The sequence below is a fragment of the Anomaloglossus baeobatrachus genome, chromosome 5 (assembly GCF_048569485.1).
Source record: "Anomaloglossus baeobatrachus isolate aAnoBae1 chromosome 5, aAnoBae1.hap1, whole genome shotgun sequence".
Taxonomy (NCBI): Eukaryota; Metazoa; Chordata; class Amphibia; order Anura; family Aromobatidae; genus Anomaloglossus; species Anomaloglossus baeobatrachus.
In genome coordinates, this window is record NC_134357.1 from 547,034,323 (window position 1) to 547,053,388 (window position 19,066).

A 19,066-nucleotide genomic window follows, 5' to 3' on the forward strand; every position below is an offset into this window, starting at 1 on the left:
CGGCATAAACATAGGGGGGAACATGTATAAGACGGCATTATATGCGGACGACTGATATACGTATCTCAGCCACATATCTCTTTCCCATCTTTGATGGCGGAGTTCCAGAGATTCGGTGACTTAAGTAATTTCAAAGTCAATTGCTCAAAAACGGAGGCATTAAACATCACTCTGCAGCCCCATGAGGTTTCATTAGCTAAAAGTAACTTCCCATTTAAATGGCAACCCAAAGCGCTGAAATACCTGGGCATAAGCGTCCCTGCAGATTTGGGGCTATTGTACGCTGAGAACTACTTACCACTTATGACACGAACAGTCAAAGAGCTTCGAGCGTATCACAAAAAACCATTATCTTGGTTCGGTCGAATAAATACGTTCAAAATGGATATCCTCCCGCGTTTTTTATATATATTTCAGGCCGTCCCGATTCTCCCCCCTGCTGGGTTTTTTCGGACCCTCAGGTCCGCCCTGACTCAATTCGTCTGGGGTCACTCCAGAGCCAGGATAAAATACCATATGCTCACATGGCACATTACCGATGGGGGCACGGGACTTCCAGACCTGCGCAGATACCATAGGGCGGCACTGATGGTCCGAATGTTCGACTGGCATTTTAATGAAAAGATTAAGAAATGGGTCACACTAGAACAGGAAAGTTCATCAATCCCTTTAAAATATCTACCATGGCTGGGGTCCAGGGAAGGGGTGAGGTTGTCCTCGGCGAACTTTTTTATTAAGGCCACTCTGAGGACATGGGATCAGGTAAAACTGAGTGGGGGTTTGGTGGGTTGCCCCTTTCTCCTTGCTCCCATCATATCCAACCCAGAATTCCCCCCGGGAGTTGGTCGGGCCAAATTTTTGAGGTGGAATGCTCAACAGGATGGCAGGATTTACCATACCCTTAGGGGGTCAAAATTGAGCTCCTTTGAGGAAATGCAAAATATAGATCCCCCTCAGAGGTTGTCTTGGATGGAATATAGGCAACTTAACTCGTTCGTTAAATCTAAAATGCAGGAAATAGAGGGCACATCAGAGTTATTGGCCTTACCTTACGAAAAACTATTTATGCAGGACTCTATACCCCCACATCTGATGTCGCTTATATATAAGATGATAGGTCAAGCGGTTCCCTCTGCGAGCTCTGATCCCCAATATATGACAAAGTGGGAAGAAGAAATGGAGACAACATTCACGGACACAGAAAAGCAGAGAGCATATATATTTACTCATAAAATGTCAGTTGCAGGGTACACAAAAGAGAAAAATTATAAGATCCTATCAAGATGGTATCAGTATCCGACAAGGCTGCATAGAATTTTTCCTTCGGTTACGGAGATGTGCTGGCGCTGTGGAACAACCAGGGGTACAATGTTACATGTATGGTGGGACTGTGCTAAAATTAAGCCTTTTTGGGAAGTAATCTTTCAAACATATACGAAAATAACAGGGGTAGGAATACCTCGGACCCCACAAATTGCCTTGCTGTCGATGCTCCCCGGGTCCATTAAAGCTCAAAAGGGGGATATTCTTCGGTTCTGCTTGGCGGCGGCAAGGGCAGTGATACCCAGGCATTGGAGATCGCAGAAGGCTCCGTCCTTGAGGGAGTGGACACAGGAATTTGAGCACATACAACACATGGAGGAATTAAAAACAAAAAAACAAAAAAAAAAAAAAAAAAAAAAAGTGAGCCGGAGTATGAGATGGTATACATGGTACTTGTGAGACCATGTTCACACTGGCCATGAGACAAAGAGAAACCAAGGAAAAAATTGTGAAAAAATACCCTGCTGTAACTAAATAAAAGCATAGTGCATATAAACATAGGGTACTTAGTAAACGATGTTTTTGATCAAAAAAAAAAGCATAAAGCTATCCCACCAACGCCAAGGTGTACCCAGTTGGGATAGTACCTACACTCTCTAATATTAAAACCTTACCATGGGTCTAAAATAGGCCTCAATGTGGCTAAGGGCTGAGAGTGACCGGGTCCCAACAGGACACACACAGTCAGGGGGATTCACAGAATGAAATGTCCAGCTCGCTGAGAAGGGGGCCACTCCCTGTTTGTACTGAATACAAAAAAACTACATAAAAACAAAAAAGTGAGCCGGAGTATGAGATGGTATACATGGTACTTGTGAGACCATGTTCACACTGGCCATGAGACAAAGAGAATCTCATGGCCAGTGTGAACATGGTCTCACAAGTACCATGTATACCATCTCATACTCCGGCTCACTTTTTTGTTTTTATGTAGTTTTTTTGTATTCAGTACAAACAGGGAGTGGCCCCCTTCTCAGCGAGCTGGACATTTCATTCTGTGAATCCCCCTGACTGTGTGTGTCCTGTTGGGACCCGGTCACTCTCAGCCCTTAGCCACATTGAGGCCTATTTTAGACCCATGGTAAGGTTTTAATATTAGAGAGTGTAGGTACTATCCCAACTGGGTACACCTTGGCGTTGGTGGGATAGCTTTATGCTTTTTTTGATCAAAAACAGTGTTTACTAAGTACCCTATGTTTATATGCACTATGCTTTTATTTAGTTACAGCAGGGTATTTTTTCACAATTTTTTCCTTGGTTTCTCACATGGAGGAATTAATGGCAGAGGGTTGTAATGAGAGGTTTTTGAAAACCTGGACGCCATGGATTATATTTAAAGGCTTGGACGAATATCGGACACTTTTTTAGAGGTGTCGTCGGATTGTAAACGGTTAGTAGAAAGGCTAAGACTAGCTTCATGGATGGCGTGTCCCCCCTACCTCCCCACCCCCAAGCCCTAAAAATGTCTACCATTCTCATTTCCCCTTCTGTCTTTTTAGCTAACTTTTCTATTTCACTTATGACTATTCTTTCTTCTTTCTTTCTCTTTCCTCCTTTTAAGTTATGGTTAATGGAGAAGCGACCCGCACGAGTTGGGAAATAGTATATAGAACAAGAAGGAATTGACGGTTGTTATATGTATTTTTCATGAACATAGATAGAACAGAACGCAGGGTGTGATATAGCGCCTTAAAGACTTTAAGTTGCAAAGTTAAAGATGTAATGGAAATGCTATTGTGATAGCGGCGCCGCATGGGAGGATATTTGTATACCCTTGGCCATTTGTATGTTTTTCCTGTATGCTTTTCCTATTTTCTTTTTCTCAATAAAAGAAAGATTATACATAAAATAGTCACTCCATGTAAACTATTATGATGACCAGTCTATGAACATTTAACAGAGTATTGTTATGTCTGCAGAAAGTGCTGCATCATGCATGCAGAGGTCTTTTTTTTTTTTTCTTTCTGACTTTCTTCAAAGTGCCGGGAGGCGGTACTTTGTGGATACCATATGTACAAAAGGGTTCATCTCTCTGTACATGCAGTGTTGATTTACTGGTCCTGAAGAAGAGGTCTTAGACCTTGAAACGCGTAGACCCATGGAATAAAAGATTGTTTAATTTATCAACATCTCCTTCTGGATTACTGGCGGATTGCGCAGGTTTAACCCCTTCTCCCTCTCCACTTTGAAGTCTGAAACACGTGGGGCCGCAGCAGCTGCCATTATCTCATGCTATCTGTGGTGGTTGTGACCTCTCACAACCTCAATCGGTGAGTGCATTTACCATTTGCTAACCGTGTGTTTAATCTGGTAAAACCCTATCAGCGCTTCTCTTTTCTAGCTTATCTACTGAATTTACGGAGTTGGCATCGATCATCTCCCTGGGATTATTGGAGCTGCGGAGGATCTTTTACCAGGATGGAATATTTTAACCAGAGACTTACTTCAAGGGAAAGACTTATACTCCAAACTGTTGGAGCACAAGATCATGCGAACCACGATCTGGACATCTCCATTCCTTTTACTGAGGAAGAGACAGACAATATGAAAAAAATGTTTTCTCGCCTGGAAGAACTTCTTAAGGAAGAACTGCACTTTGGACTTGACGCAAGGTTTCTGTCCATTTATATGGATGAGAAACTTTGCCCACGAGGACTAAGGATAAAACATCTATCCCCTTTTCCTAAAGATCTGGACTTTACAAAAGAATGGGAGGACGTCCTACATACGTGCATGCAAGGTATGCTTCAATGTCTATACAAAAAAAGATCAGCAATTGCACAGGAGGCTACGTCCTCTATTTCAAAGGTTTACAACATTTTTATCTTGTTATAATTCTCACCCTGAATATAGGCATATTAACTCAGACATTAATACGAAATTGCTACAACTTGAACATGATACGGTTATAAGAAAATCAAAAAAATTACAAAGAGATCGTAAGGATAAAACCTATGAAAAAAATGGTGTTGTTAATACTGAGAGAGAGTCAAGAACACCAGAAATAAAAAATTTTAAGAGGAAAAATAGTACGAGCAGAAATTTTTTCAACAGCAGATATCATAAAACTAATATTGTGAAAAATAAAACTAAGAGAGACACTAGTCAGCCCTCTAACATAGAGTTGATTTCTGCACCCCCTGCCAATACTGAAACAGTAACCATTATCAAGACACCTATCTTGGGGTCTGTGTTTCATTGTAGTAAAAATGATAAAAATGTTAAAAGTATAGAAAAAACTGACAGAGGTAATAATTGCAATATTACTACTGATAAACCGAGGCCAAAAATAAACATCGAAGAGACCAAAAGGCAACTTGCCCAGATCAAAAGCCAAATTGATAAGATCCATAAAAAAAGATCAGTGATTGCTCCATCTAATCTTGAATCACCATCAGTATTTGATGAACCTGATGATCATAGGGATTTTATAGATCTACTTGATCTGACTACACATGAAGGAAGCTTTTTACAACTTCCTACATCCCAACTAGATACGGATGTTGGTGTAACAAACAAAGTAAGCCCAAACAATAAAACCACACTAGAAACCAATACAGTCATCATAGATAACACAAATAAAAATACCTCCCTGGTACCTTTTTTACCGCCGGCCCTAAACTCAAACAGAACGGCTTTAATAGATATTTTAACGCCAAAGGCAACAAAAAGAAAAAACATACCAGAGGAACCCGGGCAGGAGCTAAACTCAAACAAAAAAGGAAAGAGAGCACAAAAAAGAACACTAATAATATTCTTAATCTCTCCAAATACGTACTTACAAAGGAAGAAACTGCAGTCCTGAACAAAGGCTTATCCTTTTGTCCTACGTTCCAATCTAAAGATTTTGACCTATATCTGGACTTCCAAATTTTTATAAGGAAATTGAGATTAAAGAGGCATTTTGCCATTGAGAAAAAGAATCCCAACATAATTAAGATTAACCTACATGCTGACGGTCTCCCTGCCAATACAAACAGCCCTTTGACAGATAACAACACTTCCACACAGACAGATTGTTTTCTGCACACAAATGTGAGAGCAAAATCAAAATTTTATCCTATAGCCAGCAAAGGGCACCATATAAAAACCTTTTGTGATATGGTCCTAGAAGATTTTAAGCATCTTGACCCTGGTAATACTAGGATATTGTCCAATTTAAGTAAGGGTAAAAAATAGCTCTAAAAGCCCTGAAAATGAATATGAATATAGTAATACGATCTGCTGACAAAGGAGGTGGTGTGGTCATACAGGACAGGGTTGACTATATAAAAGAAGCCCATAATATCCTGTCAAATACCACACAATACTGTAAGATAAGTAAAATTAACTATGATAACGCTGTCCTAGCATATGATGATTTTATCACTAGAGCGATTGTAAGCAATATTCTAAACAGCACTGAGAAAAAATTCTTAACGATAAAAGATCCGAAAATGGCCTTTTTATACCACCTCCCCAAGATTCATAAAAATCTTAAAGATCCCCCGGGACGACCGATTATTTCGGGAATTGATTCCTTAACATCAAATCTGGCAACATCTGGCAATATCTTGATGAAATCATGCATGTACATGTATTGGAACTAAACAGCTATTTAAGGGATTCATCTAATTTAATAACTATGATAAAGGAGATTGACTGGAAAGAAATGGATGTGTCTGCCCTCTATTCGAATATAGACCATGATTTGGGATTACATTGTTTTTCACAGTTTGTGAAAAAAGATACTAGATTACACCCTCTGCAAAAAAAATTTGTACTTGAAGGGATGTGTTTTATATTGAAAAATAATTACTTCACTTTCCTAGATGTACTGTACCAGCAGATCCTTGGGACCACGATGGGCAGAAAAATCGCACCAACTTATGCTAATTTGTTCATGGGCATCTTTGAATCTGTTTTTATCGAACAATCTAAATATCAGAGCAACATTGTACTTTACAAGAGATACATTGATGACTTATTTATAATTTGGGATAATAAGGATGATAATATATCGGATTTCATTTTGCATATAAAAGAGAATAATTGGGGTTTGTCCTTCTCCTCTGTTATTAATAAGGATACAATAGATTTTCTTGACCTTACAATATCACACAAGGAGATCAAGATTATTTCAAAAGCCTTTTTTAAAAAAGTGGATACCAACGGCTATATACATTTTAATAGCGGCCACTATAATAAGTGGCTCTTGAATATTCCTATTAACCAATACCGAAGAATTAGAAAAAATTGTACACTGGATGATGATTTTAATATACAAGCTGGTGTTTTATATGACCGTTTTAATGAAAAGACTTACCCCAAAAAACTTTTAACACGTGCTTTTAAAGAAACCAAGAATATGAGTCAGGATGATCTGATTTTAACCTCTAAAAAGATGTTCCCGCATAGTGGTCATTCTGATTCTAGCTCTAATTTTATCACCACTTTTAGCCATGACAACGCTGTTATTAAAAAGACCCTTACTAAGCACTGGGAGATCCTTTTGGGGGACCCTGTGCTTAAAAAAATCCTTCCACCTTTTCCAGGCATTACTTTCAGGAGAGCCCCCACCATTAGGAATATTGTGGCACCCAGTAGGCTGAGACTCCCTATCAATTGTAACAAAAGGGAATGCTCAATCGGGGTCTCAAAGTGTTTTAGTAAAAACTGTCTATGCTGCACATCCATTGTGCATAAAAGAAAGACATTTGGTCCAGCAGAAGAACCAGAAAAATACACTATTAAGGGACACCTCACATGCCACTCTGATTTTGTTGTCTATCTTATTGATTGTGTATGTGGAAAAAAATATGTAGGGAGAACCAGACAGCCCCTACATAATAGATTAAATTCCCACAGACACAATATCAAGAAAGGGTTCCTTTTGCATGGTCTGTCCCGACATTGCACGTTAATACATGGTAAAAAGGCAGACATCACTATAACACCAATTGAACAAATCCCTAATAATACTCCTAACAGAATTGAGGCTCTAAATAAAAAAGAGACATTCTGGATTTTTAGATTAAATACACTAAAACCGATAGGACTTAATGAAGTGACAGACCTCTTCTACTGATTTTATATAAAAAAAATTTTGAGATGGTCATCCTGCCTCTTTTTATCTTATCCTTATTATCCCTTTTATATGTTTTATAGTTTTTATGGATCTGTGTATTTAATTCTATCATTACATTTTGATCAGTCTTTTACGTATGTGAGAATTTTAGTTTTCAATTTTTATCATGGTCTGGTGCTCTTGCGGCAAAAGGGTTTTAATGATTTCTATACACTGTTGTACTAATCTGTGAGTATCTCTCTTTTCTTGTTTCTGAAACATACACATGGCCCCTTGAACCAGGTTTACCCCTGGCGCAGGCGCTTTAGTTTTGTTCCCACAGCTCCAGTTCTGGCATTTACTCCGTACTGCTACTCTATGTGTCCTCATGGCAGGGTCAGGAGCATGCGTATAGATGCTTTTTCTACGCTTATGCCCGATAATAACCTAGAGTCCTTTTTTGCTTGGGCCTCTCCAGGAATAATGAGTACAAATATGTCCTCCTCCTCCTAACTGTTTGGAGTGACTATTTTAAAAGCTTTTTAACCCACAATACAAATAATAAAGATTCACATCACTTTTTTACAATTTTATATTTATATTTTTATTCCTGGGCAAAAAATTCCTTTACAATTTTTATTCAACATATCACAGCATTTTATTTTTTCATTATTTATTATCTATTACTTTTTATAGTTTTTTCTATAAAATATGTTTTGCCATACATATATTTATATATATATTTTTTTTTCTTCTTTCACCTAGATGTCAATATAATTTACCTGTGTTACATATTTATGGGTACACAGATATAAAAATCACTGGTGGCGTTCACCACTAAAAGTCGGATTTTACCTTATGATTAGGGACTGCTACTTTGGAGTTCTTGTCCCGAAAATTGACATTTTTTCATACTATTCCTCTCATTTCTTATTTCTTTTTTCTTGATTTTTCATCCAATTAATGGTTATTTTTCATGTAAACTATTATGATGACCAGTCTATGAACATTTAACAGAGTATTGTTATGTCTGCAGAAAGTGCTGCATCATGCATGCAGAGGTCTTTTTTTTTTTCTTTCTGACTTTTATCAAAGTGCCGGGAGGCGGTACTTTGTGGATTCCATATGTATAAAAGGGTTCATCTCTCTGTACATGCAGTGTTGATTTACTGGTCCTGAAGAAGAGGTCTTAGACCTTGAAACGCGTAGACCCATGGAATAAAAGATTGTTTAATTTATCAACATCTCCTTCTGGATTACTGGCGGATTGCGCGGGTTTAACCCTTTCTCCCTCTCCACTTTGAAGTATTTTCCCTTAATTGGAATTCTGCGGTCCCAGGGCCCTAAAGGACTGATCTCATCTCTGTACACCCATTTACTGTCTGTAGGAAATGAGTCCCAGCCACTGACTGTTAACAGGAGATGGGAGCTATTAGTCCCGAACTTACAAAAGGAGGACTGGGAGGAGATTTTTGAATCCCCAACTAAGGTGTCACCCTCGGTTAATAACAGAATGATCCAACTATATATCATACACCAAGCGTATTTAACCCCTTTCAGGTTTTTCAAAATGCGACACCGGGCAACCCCTGACTGCCCACGGTGCTATGGAGGGGATGCTGTCTGCCACCTTTTGGAAGGGGGTTGTCTCAGTCTTGTCCTCCCTGGCTCTTTTTCCTATACCCCTTGAACCACTTTTCTGTTTATTTGGGGTTATGGATGAAGGGACATGGTCACACTATCACAAAATATTTCTGCGGGAATCCCTTTTTATGGGCCGGAAACTCATAGCCATGCGGTGGATGGGCGGTTCTCCTCCTACGGTGCGAGCATGGATAGAACTGGTGAACAAAATGCTCTCGTATGAGTGGACTGTATATCAAAACAGAGGGTGTCCGGAGAAATTCAACCGGATATGGGAAATGTGGAACTCCTTCCTTTGACCTTAACTGATTGAGTATAAGATATTCACAGGTCTCTACCAATACTGAATACAAAACTGACTGTGGAGCAGGACAGTTTCCAACGTCTAGGACGGTGTTATCGGCGGAGCTAATTATTAGTTATTTACTTTTTTTTGTGTTTTTTTGTCTGTTTGTAGTATTCACCATACACTCAAATATAATGTAATCAGCTATCTCATTGACCGTAAGACGCTATAGCAGTTTTAAAATGAACATTTATTTAGCAATATAGCGACATGTCTATTTGTTGAGCCTTCTTGAGTGGCTCATAGCAAATCTGTATGTGCATATCTAATGTGTCTTTTACTCTGTATTTGAGAAAAAATTTTATTGTTTAATAAACGAATTAAAAAAAAAAAAAAAGAAATAACAATACTAATAATGTTTTAACTCAGGCAGAGTTCAGAAATCAATATTTTGTGGAATAACCATGATTTTTTAATCACAGCTTTCATGCGAGGGACATATGAATCAAGCCGCATACAAGGTTATCCTGTAAAAGCAGTTGCTTCCTTCTGCTCAGGCAATGTTCACCAACTCTGAGGACTGTTTTTTAGAGCAGGACAATGTGCCATGCCACACAGCTAGGTCAATCAATGTGTGGATGAAGGACCACCACATCAAAACCCTGTCATGGCCAGCCAATCTCCAGACATGAACTCTATTGAAAACCTCTGGAATGTAATCAAGAGGAAGATGGATAGTCACAAGCCATCAAACAAAGAACTGCTTACATTTTTGCGCCAGGAGTGGCATAATGTCACCCAAAAGCAGTGTGAAAGATTGGTGGAAAGCATGCCAAGACGTATGAAAGCTGTGATTAAAAAACATGGTTATTCCACAAAATATTGATTTCTGAACTCTTCTTGAGGTAAATCATTAGTATTATTGTTTGTAAATGATTATGAACTTGTTTTCTTTGCATTATTTGAGGTCTGAAAGCAATGCATTTTTTGGTTATTTTGACCATTTCTCATTTTCAAAAAATAAATACAAATTTGTTTTGGGGAAATTCGGAGACATGTTGTCAGTAGTTTATAGAATAAAAGAACAATTTATATTTAACTCAAAAATATACCTATAAAGAGAAAAATCAGAAAAACTGACAATTTGGAAGTGGTCTCTTAATTTTTGCCAGAGCTGTATGTTCCCATCATGGTACATATGTCCCCATCATCTTATCCTGGCATACAGTGCCTACAAGTAGTAATCAACCCCCTGCAGATTTAGCAGGTTTACACATTCGGAATTAACTTGGCATTGTGACATTTGGACTGTAGATCAGCCTGGAAGTGTAAAATGCACTGCAGCAAAAAAGAATGTTATTTTTTTTTTTTTTAAATTGTGAAAAGTTTATTCAGAGGGTCATTTATTATTCAACCCCTCAAACCACCAGAATTCTGTTTGATTCCCCTAAAGTATTAAGAAGTATTTTAGGCACAAAGAACAATGAGCTTCACATGTTTGGATTAATTATCTCTTTTTCCAGCCTTTTCTGACTAATTAAGACCCTCCCCAAACTTGTGAACAGCACTCATACTTGGTCAACATGGGAAAGACAAAAGGAGCATTCCAAGGCCATCAGAGACAAGATCGTGGAGGGTCACAAGGCTGGCAAGGGGTACAAAACCCTTTCCAAGGAGTTGGGCCTACCTGTCTTCACTGTTGGGAGCATCATCCGGAAGTGGAAGGCTTATGGAACTACTGTTAGCCTTCCACAGCCTGGACAGCCTTTGAAAGTTTCCACCCGTGCCGAGGCCAGGCTTGTCCGAAGAGTCAAGGCTAACCCAAGGATAACAAGGAAGGAGCTCCGGGAAGATCTCATGGCAGTGGGGACATTGGTTTCAGTCAATACCATAAGTAACGTACTCCACCGCAATGGTCTCCGTTCCAGACGAGCCCGTAAGGTACCTTTACTTTCAAAGCGTCATGTCAAGGCTCGTCTACAGTTTGCTCATGATCACTTGGAGGACTCTGAGACAGACTAGTTCAAGGTTCTCTGGTCTGATGAGACCAAGATCGAGATCTTTGGTGCCAACCACACACGTGACGTTTGGAGACTGGATGGCACTGCATACGACCCCAAGAATACCATCCCTACAGTCAAGCATGGTGGTGGCAGCATCATGCTGTGGGGCTGTTTCTCAGCCAAGGGGCCTGGCCATCTGGTCCGCATCCATGGGAAGATGGATAGCACGGCCTACCTGGAGATTTTGGCCAAGAACCTCCGCTCTTCCATCAAGGATCTTAAGATGGGTTGTCATTTCATCTTCCAACAAGACAACGACCCAAAGCACACAGCCAAGAAAACCAAGGCCTGGTTCAAGAGGGAAAAAATCAAGGTGTTGCAGTGGCCTAGCCAGTCTCCTGACCTTAACCCAATTGAAAACTTGTGGAAGGAGCTCAAGATTAAAGTCCACATGAGACACCCAAAGAACCTAGATAACTTGGAGAAGATCTGCATGGAGGAGTCGGCCAAGATAACTCCAGAGACCTGTGCCGGCCTGATCAGGTCTTATAAAAGACGATTATTAGCTGTAATTGCAAACAAGGGTTATTCCACAAAATATTAAACCTAGGGGTTGAATAATAATTGACCCACACTTTTATGTTGAAAATTTATTAAAATTTAACTGAGCAACATAACTTGTTGGTTTGTAAGATTTATGCATCTGTTAATAAATCCTGCTCTTGTTTGAAGTTTGCAGGCTCTTACTTATTTGCATCTTATCAAACCTGCTAAATCTGCATGGGGTTGAAGACTACTTGTAGGCACTGTATATGTCCCCATCATGGCCCAATCCTGGTATATATGTCCCCATTATGGCTCCATCCTGGTATATATGACCCCATCATGGCTCCATCCTGGTATATATGACCCCATCATGGCTCCGTCCTGGTATATATGACCCCATCATGGCTCCATCCTGGTATACATGATCCCATAATGGTTCCATTCTGGTATATATGACCCCATAATGGCTCCATCCTGGTATATATGTCCCGATCATGGCTCTATCCTGGTATATATGTCCCCATCATGGCCCCATTCTGGTATATATGTACCCATCATTGCCCCATCCTGGTATATAAGTCCCCATCATGGCCACACCCTGGTACATATGTCCCCGTCATGTCCTCATCCTGGCATATATGCCCTCATCTTGGCCCCATCCTGGTATATATGCCCCCATAATTGCCCCATCCTGGTATATATCCCAATCATGATTTATATTTACATCATGGCCTAATTTTGGTATATGTCCAGATTATGGCCCTTCGGTGGTATATGTCCACATCATAGCCCCATCCTGGTAAATGTCCAAATCATGTCTCCATCCTAGTATATGTCCCCATCATGGTCCCATCCTGGCATATATCCCCATCCTGGTTTATGTCCACAACATAGGCTTATCCTGGTATGTGTGCACATCATAGCCTCACCTTGGTATAGGTCCACATCATGTTCCCATTCTGGTAAATGTCCACAACATGGCCCCATCTTGCTAAATGCCCAAAGCATGGCCGTAAACTGGTACATATGATCTCCATCATGCCACACACAGTAAAAAAAAAGAAGAAAAAAACCCCAATTATGCTCACCTTCTCTCCGCTCCTCTGATGCTGATCTAGCACGTGAGGTCACTCCCATGCGTGGCCACATAGACCAGCATCAGCTGCCGACATATTCGCTGCTCCCCATGCCCGGGATTATCGTCGTAGGGAGCAGTGAATATTCATATTCTTTAATAGATGCTCACGTGATCGCCCAGCCGCTGCAGAAAGCCAATGCTGGGTGATCACGTGTACTTCGATTAAAGAACCTGATCTTGTAGGGACATTATGAGCACATTCAGCAGCACAGAAAAAAGAAAAGGTAGATTCATCAATTAAGATATCACGACTCTAGAAAGGTAACAGCATCATTGCCCATCACAATATATTCAAATGATTTTCTAACTTGTCACAGCATTCTATGTAAAGTGGAGACAAAAAGTAATTAGTCAGCCACCAATTGTGGAAGTTCTCCCACATAAAAAGATGAGAGAGGCCTGTAATTTACATCATAGGTAGACCACAGCTATGAGAGGCAAAATGAGAAAACAAATCCACAAAATCAATTTGTATGATTTGGCAAGATTTTTTGGCAAACTATGGTGGAAAATAAGTATTTGGCCAATAACAAAAGTTAATCTCAATATTTTGTTATATATCCTTTGTTGGCAATGGCAGAGGTCAAACGTTTTCTGTAAGTCTTCATAAGGTTGGCACACACTGTTGGTGGTATGTTGGCCCATTCCTCCATGTAGATCTCCTCTAGAGCAGTGATGTTTTGGGCATGCTACTGGGCAACACAGACTTTCAACTCCCTTGAAAGGTTTTCTATGGGGTTGAGAGGCCACTCCAGGACCTTCATATGCTTCTTTCCAAACCCCTCCTTCGTTTCCCTGGCGGTGTGCTTGGGATCATTATCATGCTGAAATATCCAACCACGATTCATTTTCAATGCACTTGGTGATGTAAGGTTTACACTCAAAATCTCATGATACATGGCCCCATTCATTTTTTTATGTACACAAATCAGTCGTCCTGGTCCCTTTGCAGAAAAACAGCCCCAAAGCATGATGTTGCCACCCCATGCTTTACAGTAGGTATGGTGTTGTTTGGATGCAACTCGGCATTCTGTCTCCTCCAAACACGATGAGTTGTGTTTCTACTAAACAGTTCTACTTTTGTTTCATCAGACCATATGACATTCTCCCAACACTCTTCTGGATAATCCAAATGCTCTCTAGCAAACTTCAGACGGCCTCGGATATGTACTGGCTTAAGCATGGGAACATGTCTGGCACTGCAGGATCTGAGTCCCTGGCGGCATAGTATGTTACTGATAGTAGCCTTTGTTACGGTGGTCCCAGCTCTATGCAGGTCATTCACTAGGTCCCCCCATGTGGTTCTGGGATTTTTGCTCACCGTTCTTGTGATCATTTTGACCCCGCGGGGTGAGATCTTGCGTGAAGCCCCAGATTGAGGGAGATTATCAGATGACCTTGTATGTCTTCCATTTTCTTATTATTGCTCCCACAGTTGATTTCATCACACCGAGCTGTTTGCCTATTACAGATTCAGTCTTTCCAGCCTGTGGCAGGGCTACAATTTTTTTTCTGGTGTCCTTCGACAGCTCTTTGGTCTTTACCATAGTGGAGTAGAGTGTGACTGTTTGAGGTTGTGGACAGGTGTCTTTTACACTGATAACAAATTCAAACAGGTGCCATTACTATAGCTAATGACTGCAGGACAGAGGAGCCTTTTAAAGAAAACGTTACAGGTCTGTGAGAGCCAGAAATCTTGCATGTTTTTAGGTGACTAAATACTTATTTTCCACCATAATTTGCAAAAAAAATCTTGCCAAATCAGACAAGGCGATTTGCTGGATGTTTTCTCATTTTGTCTGTCATAGTTGGGGTCTAGCTATGATGTCAATTACAGTAACTCTAGACTGTGCTCTCTCTTTCAAGCCACACATCCAAGCCCTCTTCACATCCTGCCGTCTCCAACTCAAAAATATTTCCCGGATTCGTACATCCCTGTGTTGTAAAAATCCTAGTGCATGCCCTTATCTCCTGCCTGGACTATTGCAACCTCCTCCTCTGTGGCCTCTCTTCTAACGGTCTAGCACCCCTACAATGAATTCTAAACTATGCTGCCAATCCACCTGTCCCCCCGCTACTCCCCAACCTCTCCTCTCTGCCAATCCCTTCACTGGCTTCCCATTGCCCAACGACTCCAGTTAAAAACCCTAACCATGACCTGACCTACAAAGCCATCCAGAAGCTGTCCTCTCCCTACATCTGTGACCTAGTCTCCCAGTACTTACCCGCACGTAACCTTCGATCCTCACAAGATCTCCTTCTCTACTCCCCTCTCATCTCCTCATCCCACCATCGCATCCAAGATTTCTCCCATGCATCCCCCATACTCTAGAATGCTCTGCCTCAACGTATCAGACTCTCGTTTACCTTGACAGGCTTCAAAAGGAATCTGAAGACGCACCTCTTCCAACAAGCCTACAACCTGCAGTAACCCTCAGTCTGATATAGAGCCGCACGACTATCTCTACCCTCAGCCACAGTATCCTCACCCATCCCTTGTAGACTGTGAGCCCTCGCAGACAGGATCCTCTCTCCTCCTGTACCAGTCTGTACCTTGTTTTGTTTATGATTATTGTACTTCTCCCTACTATGTGTACCTCTTTTCACATGTAAAGGGCCATGGAATAAATGGTGCTATAATAATAATAATCATCATCATCTTTTTAAGTGGGAGAACTTGCACAATTAGTGGCTGACTAAATACTTTTTTTCCCCACTGTACACTGTTATTTGCTTTTGTAGCAGGGAATGGTCAGCATCTTATTAATCCAAGGGAAGAGGATCCTCCATGTTGTAAGCTCTATAGAAGAAGGGCTTTCAGTGCCCAAATTGTCCACATTAATTTGGGTGGAAGAGAATGTTGTGGTCTAGCGGCATAATGGTTATCACACAATTATGTTATGTCTGGACAACACCACTGATAAAGCAGCCACAACCGGTAACTGAGAAGAATCTGTGACTTCTCTGTAGTTTGTGGTCACTACTCACCTGGGTAGCCATATGTAGGAATCTCCTCTTTACACCGCTCATCACCCCTCACATATGTCTCTGTAGTATTAATATGGGTCAAGTCTTCCCCCTGAAACAAATATTGTAAAAGTCACAGACAGATGGAGAAGTCACATCTATGATCAGCTCTAATCCTGCCATCTCCAACGTTCTTATACCGCCCCGCGCTCAGCTGCAACCGAGCCGCTCGGATCCGTGATCGTTGGTGGGTGGCTCGAGCGCCTCCGGACCCGGGGTCACTTCGCTCTGAAAGGATGCTGGCGCTACGTAGGGGGTTGGTAGGTAGGTGTACGGCCGGAGCCGTGTTTGAGTTCGTGACGCCACCCACAGGATGTGATGAAGGTGTATACACCACCGCTGCAGTTACGGGGCACCCGGGGGAGATGGTTATGCAGCAAGATGTTAACCCCTCCGTGGGCAGGGATGATGGCCCCGGGACACGTTGGAGAGAGCTTGGCGGTGCAGGGCGATGCGCGGCCGGAGGGCACTGTGGTACTCACTGTTATTGACACACACAAGTCTCTGGTAAACAAAGTTGATTGTGATCGGTGCCCACAGCCGGCTGCGTTTGGTCCCCCACCCGGTTCGGTGGTTTTTCCTTTCTCCTGCACCGTGTAGTGTGTATGTAGACTGCCTTCACTTCAGCAACGGGAGTCCGCTCCCCGGCGGTATGTGTGTCGGGAAAGCCCGTTTGCCCGCAGACGCTGGCCCGTGGGATCTCTCTGCCTGTGTGGTGGCTTTCTATCCCCCTCGGTGGGTTGTTGTCTTCAGTCGGGACTTGGGTGGGAAAGGACCTATAGTCCAGACCTCAATCAGTAAATTAACTCAGTCCAGTGGCTTCTGGACCTCGTTTCAGGGTCTGAGTACCCCCCCGTGTACTCCGGTTTCCAGTCGGTTCCCCGGGTCGGTACCGGCGGGCCACTACCCTGTCCCGGTCCACCTCGGTTCCACCTGGCCGTCTTCCCAGCTCCTGCAGGCTAGGCCACCGTATGCCTCCTAGCCGAGGTACCAGGGCTACGACCCTGGCACCTGTCAGTCAGTTACAGGCCTGTACCACAGGCCTCACCTCCTCTCTCCTTCACTCCTGTCACTAAAACTGCACTTGACTGAACTGACAACTGAACGTGTTTCCTGCCTCAGGCCCTCTGAACTCCTCGGTGGGCGTGCCAACCGCCTGTCTCTGCCCTCCTGGTGTGTCCATTAAGCACTGAGGGAGGTGACTAGGTTTTATGTGTTTGGATGGTGTTACCTGTGTGGGACTGGTGTTGTACGGGGCGCTATTTGTGACTACCTGGCTAGTCCAGGGCAACACATTCTCATTACACAAGTATAAAACATATAATGCTGGTGGATAAATAAGACTGAGCACAAGACCTTCACAGCCGTCTACACATCATAGGGAGATTTCATGGCACCTTCTCTCCATCTACCTGATGATCCTGAGGAACATTGGGATCTTCTTGTTTACAGTCCTGTGGAAGAGGACGCGGACATCTCTCTGGTGTTGTCCTCTCACTGGATAGAACTGGAGGAAACACATACAGGGACTGAATTCATTCTTTACATACAGATATAGGCGGTGTGTATTTAGTCCTGTCTATTACCTGGTGATGTGAGGGGCTGGGGAACCTCTATCATCACATCCTTGTACAGATCTTTGTGTCCTTCTAAATACTCCCACTCCTCCATGGAGAAACAGACGGCGACATCCTGACACCTTATTGAAACCTGACACATACAATGATACCGTCATTCCCTGATCCCTTCATAGCGTTACTGTATAATGTCCCAGCATTCCCAGCAATGTCACCTCTCCAGTCAGCATCTCAATCATCTTGTAGATGAGTTCTAGGATCTTCTGGTCATTGATGTCCTCATGTATCGGGGGGTGAGGTGGAGGCCCCGTGATTGGGCTCCGGGTTCTTCCCCATCCCTCAGATACAGGGTCCTGACAACGCTCACTAGAGGTCTTCTTCACTACTGTGTAATCCTGGTTATGGAGAGACACATTAATAAATCTTACTAAAGACATTTCCAGAGTCCTCACCTCTCCAGTTCTGTCCATCTGTTATTCCCATAGATAAGAATAATGTAATGTGACGTCATCAGAATCTCTCACCTCTCCAGTAAGCCGGAAGAGGATCTCTAGGGTGAGGTGTAATTTACTCTCTGCCATCTTGTCCCTGTCCTTGTACAGAGATTTGGGTCCTTCTAAATACTCCCACTCCTCAATGGAGAAATAGACGGTGACATCCTGACACCTTATAGAAACCTGACACATACAATGATACAGTCATCCCCCGAACTCTTCATAGCGCTACTGTGTAATGTCCCAGCATTCCCAGCAGTGTCACCTCTCCAGTCAGCAGCTCAATCATCTTGTAGGCGAGTTCTAGGATCTTCTGGTCATTCATGTCCTCATGTATCGGGGGGTGAAGTGAAGGTCCCATGATTGGGCTCAGGAGTCTTCCCCATCCCTTAGACACAGGGTCCTGACAGCGCTCACTAGAGGTCTTCTTCACTACTGTGTAATCCTGGTTATGGAGAGACACATTAATAAATCTCACTACAGACATTTCCAGAGTCCTCACCTCTCCAGTTCTGTCCATCTGTTTTCCCATAGATAAGAATGATGTAATGTGACGTCATCAGAATCTCTCACCTCTCCAGTAAGCTGGAAGAGGATCTCTTGGGTGAGGTGTAATATCCTCTCCACCATCTTGTCCCTGCCCATATCCATCCTTGAGAAGTAAATCAGAAAAATTCTCTAAATATAGAAAATTCCCACTGAGGGGATCCGATATTGTAGGGACCTGAATGAAGAGAAGATAACGATGTAACATGATAAAGAATCCACTGTAATAATACAATTACTGGAGATAATAAAGGGAAACATATGGGGATATATACGTTAAGACTAAGAGTATCAAACACACCGCAGGCCTGTGGCCACCTTGATAATCACGGCCTGTGCAGGAGGACGCTGCATTCAGTGCTTTATTTCAGATGACTGACTTGCAGGCGCTGCGTAGAGACAAGCTCTGTGCACAGGTAGTCCACCGGCAGCTGCT

General features: G+C 42.2%; 1 pseudogene; it reads right to left on the minus strand.

Moving 5' to 3' along the window:
- LOC142312231 (uncharacterized) overlaps positions 1-18,838 on the minus strand; it is a 39,836-nt pseudogene extending 20,998 nt beyond the window's left edge.
- Positions 18,839-19,066: the final 228 nt, after the last annotated feature.